The sequence below is a fragment of the Gouania willdenowi genome, chromosome 5, assembly GCF_900634775.1.
Source record: "Gouania willdenowi chromosome 5, fGouWil2.1, whole genome shotgun sequence".
Classification (NCBI taxonomy): domain Eukaryota; kingdom Metazoa; phylum Chordata; class Actinopteri; order Blenniiformes; family Gobiesocidae; genus Gouania; species Gouania willdenowi.
This window is the reverse complement of record NC_041048.1, coordinates 42,038,194-42,043,146: the sequence shown is the minus strand read 5'-3', so window position 1 is coordinate 42,043,146 and position 4,953 is coordinate 42,038,194.

Sequence of the window (4,953 nt, the reverse complement as noted above, 5' to 3'; positions counted from 1 at the left end):
TGTATTATTAGCATTGCTATATTATCATTAAATTACCTTATAATTATTTAATATTGTTTATTATTAATATTGTTTTTAGTGCATTATTATATTATTTTGTTATTGCAATTATTACCATTAATATTACAACATTACTTTTATTACTATTACTACTTTCACTATTAATATTATATTCCTATCAACATATTAATTATTATCAGGGCTCTACACAAACTTATCCAGTGGTGGCACTGGTGTGACAAACTTTCTGTTAGTCGAGGAGTTGTACAGCATAGACATATATGATGATGAACAGTTGACTTAACTGGCTACCGTAGTTACCAGAGGAGATGGCTGGCACACACACACACACACACACACACACACACACACACACACACACACACACACACACACACACACACACACACACACACACACACACACACACACACACACACACACACAGTATTTATAATAAAATAAATACTACTAATAAACTAACAAAATTAAAAACTAAACAATATTTATATAAAAAGTACACAAAATGACAACAGAAATGCATAAAAATATTCAAAAAGGCTCCAAAAACACACAAAATTACTCCAAAATACATACATTACAGAAAAATACACCAAACAACAAAAACATATGAAAATGACAAAACTGAATATTTATACAAAAATACACAAAATAACAACAGAAATGCACAAAACTACACTAAAAAGATACAAAAATACACAAAAATATTCCAGAATCACACTGCAATGGTAACAAAAAACAATAATTATACAAAAAATGCACAAAAAGACAACAGAGTGATACAAAAATAAACATAATGACTCCAAAAACATACATTACAGAAAAATACATCAAACAAAAAATATAAAAATGAGTAACAAAAACAATAATTATACAAAAAATGCACAAAAACACAACAGAAAGATACAAAAATACGCAATTATACCCCTTATGCTCCCACATGAATGCATACTTCCGACAGGCACTGTACTAGTGCTATTTAATTTAAATGTTCATCTCCACTACTCATCACTGCACGACTGCACTATTATTATTATTATTATTATTATTATTATTATTATTATCTTGTTATATTATTTTATTTAGTTTTCCACATCTTAGTCTTTAACTACCGTTTATATTTATGTTTATATTTTTTATAGTTGACTGTTATTATTTAATGTTTACATTGTCAGAGAGAGGACAGTTCACTAAGTCAAATTCCTCGTGTGTATAACATACATTACATGATCAATAAAGTTGATTCGGATTCTGATTTTGATTCTATTGTATTAATAGTTTGGAAGGGGGGGGGGGGGGGGGTGATTAATAAGTGTTAAACTTCATCAAACTCCTTTTCGAGCAGCAGTGAATTTTTCTGTATTCTGTGGATTATTGTCGTATGTTGTACAGCTGTACATACTGTACACTTTTTCATTGTGTGCTTGAAATAAAACTAAACTAAACTAAAATAATAACTAAACTAAACCGACTACCAGCCTGTGTAGCTACACACATGTTCCTTTGATCCTCTACGTCAGCTTCAAAGACTTTATACAGAACTGAAGTTTTCTGTTTTAAGCTTGTTTTTTTTTTCTTTGTTTTTTTTTTTGGCTGCTTTGAAACTGCAGAGAACACGATCAACCACCAGAGGGAGAGAGAGAGCTGTAGAGACAGTCAGAGGAGGAGAGGTTCTGTTAGTGGATAGGAGTTATTATCAATAAGCGGGAATAAAGGGGAGAGATTTTTGGGGTCCATCCATAAAGTCAGCAACATGATGGTTCATTGTTCTATGAATCTGTGATAACCACATTTATTTATTCATCTGATTAATATCCACTGTTATCAGGAACGTTTATTATTATTATTATTATAGTCATCTTAAAGATGGAAATCCTGCTTTTAATTACTAATAAAATGGTTCAAAGTGACCAAAAAGTGGTGAAAAAACAGACAGAACAAGTTCGGATGAATTACGTCCAGGCCCGCGGAACGTCTCCATGTAGCACTTACCACATTACAGAGAATTCAGTCAAATGATTTGGTTCCACTGAGTAAAGGCCTCCTGGCATGTACGGAGTAATGAGCCCCATTCATATACTGGTATGTGTCAATGATTCGGTACCACCAACTGTCGCAATATTTAATTTGAACTTAAATGCAATTTGTCAAAATAAAGGGGGGTGGTTGGGGTTCGGGCCCCTAATCAAATTGTGTGAAGCATAATTGTAATTATTATTATTATTGTAATATATCACACAACTATGTTCCCATAGTTGTGTGATATTGGAAATTACTGGAAATGGAAATTTTCCCATTTAAAAAAAAAAAAAAAAAAAAAGGGCTCTGAGCTTCTCATCATATTTATTCATAGAGTATTTACACCAAACTGCATTCCCTTCTAACAACAACTAACGGAGTAGTAGTCATTTGAACAATGGGGTCCCTTGACACGTACAAGGTAATGGGCCACGTTTATATACTGGTATGTGTCAATGATTCGGTACCACCAACCGTTGTAATATTTGACTAGCAAATGGCTCAGAGCGTTGATGCGTACACATCTATAGATTATAGCTACCACATTTCAGCCTGATCCGTTCACTAATAACAGAGGAATAGTGATTTTAACTAGTGTACACAACTAGAAGAACAAAGTGAGGGCGTTTTGAGTCCGGTAGCCCCGCCCTAATAATCTTAGTTTCTTGGAGGCGTCTGGCAACCATCTCCCCGAATGGGTCCCGACCCCCAAGATTGAGAACCCTGCTCTAATGGGCTGGATTTGGCCCCTGGGCCTCGAGTTTGTGTCTGGAGACATGCACGTCAGTAGAAGAAGAAGAATGTTAAAAAGTACTGAGCTGAATGTATTATTTATTAATACATACTGTAATGACGAGCCAGAACAACACAAACACAGGACCCAGTCCGTTACACTACGCTAAAACCAGTTGATCAAATATTAAAGAATCTGTTATCTATTATCTAAATATTGGAAGCTAATGTACAGCTTAGATGATAATAAGAGCCATAACGTAAGGTTTAGTAGTTCATAAAGGTCTGTTCTGTGTCTAACGAGTATTGACTGATAATTAATTAAAATCTACACTGGAATGAGGCTAGCGTTAGCCACATGCTAACACACAGCAGGGAGCCTGTGATCAGCTCCTATAATGAGCTGTTTGAGGGACCAAAGGAAGGAGAGCTGACTCAGCACATTTACACACACGCACACACAGGACCCCTGAAAGAACTCCTGACCCCCCATGAACAGAGACATAAACTAGTGAAACTTAAGGTCAAATTAAAGCTGCTACACTATAGAGAACTCCTAGAGTAAAGCCAGTGACATACAGTAGTGAAGTGAAATCAACAGTGTGGGGGTTTATGTGATCATCATGTGACTGTGACACACTGAGGATGATGATGTTGCAACGCTCGAGCTTTTCACTTCTACTTTTTACCCAAACTCTGTAAACCTGGAGGATTGGAAATCAGTGCAAATCTTTCCTAAAAGCATCAAATTAACAATTTATAAAATAAAAAAACATATGATCACATAGACCAGGGGTTCTCAACCTTGTGGTCAGGACCCCAGTTTGGGTCACGAGACACTGGGAGGGGGTCGCCAGATGCCTTCAAAAAAAACTAAGAATATTTTCTCAACAATTTCAACCCTTTTATTTTTACCCTTTTTTTGCAACTTCACCAAACCTATTTTTATTATTTTTTCTTGCCATATTTTTGTTCAATGCCTTTTGTGCACATTTTTTTTCCTATTTTCCAGACTTGTTCAGCACTTTTAAACCCTTTCCACCACTTTTACACCTAATATCACACATGTTGAACCATTATTCTCACTTTTAACCTCGTTTCACCAGATTTCATGATTATTTTTGCCAATTTAACCATTTGTCATGTTCATTATTTGCCAGTTTAAACTAATTATTTCATCCAATGTGTCTCACAGGAGAAAGTAAAAATGACTGAAACATGAATCATTGTGTAAATCACCATCTAATTCAGTTGTAAATATTTCACACCCTCCAGATACAAAAATGTAATGATATTATTTGCAGATATTCTCACAGTTTTCCAATGATTATATCATCATATGATGGCAGATATTTTTCATTGAAATTTTTTCTTTTAAATCCTGCAATTTTCCTCAAATTGTTCAGCAAAATTTCTCAAATTTATAAAATTTGGTCACAAAATTGAAGTAAAGCTCTCGCATGGACTGAAATCAGTCACTTATTGATGAATATTGTCTACGTCTAACATACTTTGCAAACTAGGTTGAAATAGCTCATTTTAAGTGAAGCTTTACTTTTTTATACTTTTACACTTCTTTTATACTAAGTATTAAACTTATCAAACTAAGCTGTTTTAAAGTCCACCATTGTGTTCCCACTCTTCCTCACAATTTAAGTCATTATATAATCATTGAAAATCATTTAAATGACTTTTACATCACAGTGGAGTCTGTTTGTTACTGACTGTTCAGACTCTAAGAACGAAGATACTAATTAATGTTTCTAACAAGTATTGAAACTGGTGGGAAAAAAAAATCAAAATTCTTTCAAAATCTTTCAATTTTCCTCAAATTATTACGTAACATTTAACTTAATTTAATATTCATTGGTCAGAAAATCTAGGAAATGTGAAGTGTAGATCCTGTTGGGACTAATATCTGTCACTTATTGCTTGGATATGTTGGGTTTCATACATATTTAGTGTTTTATGTAGACGTAGAAGTGTAAACTCGGGTGAAATAATGTTGAAATGACTTGTTTCCCACTTGAGATCAAGCTGCTCCGTATTTGGCCCCTGAACTAAAATGAGTTTAACACCTTCATGTATTTACTCAAGAATATGAAGAAGAATTTTAAGGAAAAGTCAAAGATAGACATGACAAAGGGAAATATGAAGAGTGCAATTTATTGTTATAGTAAT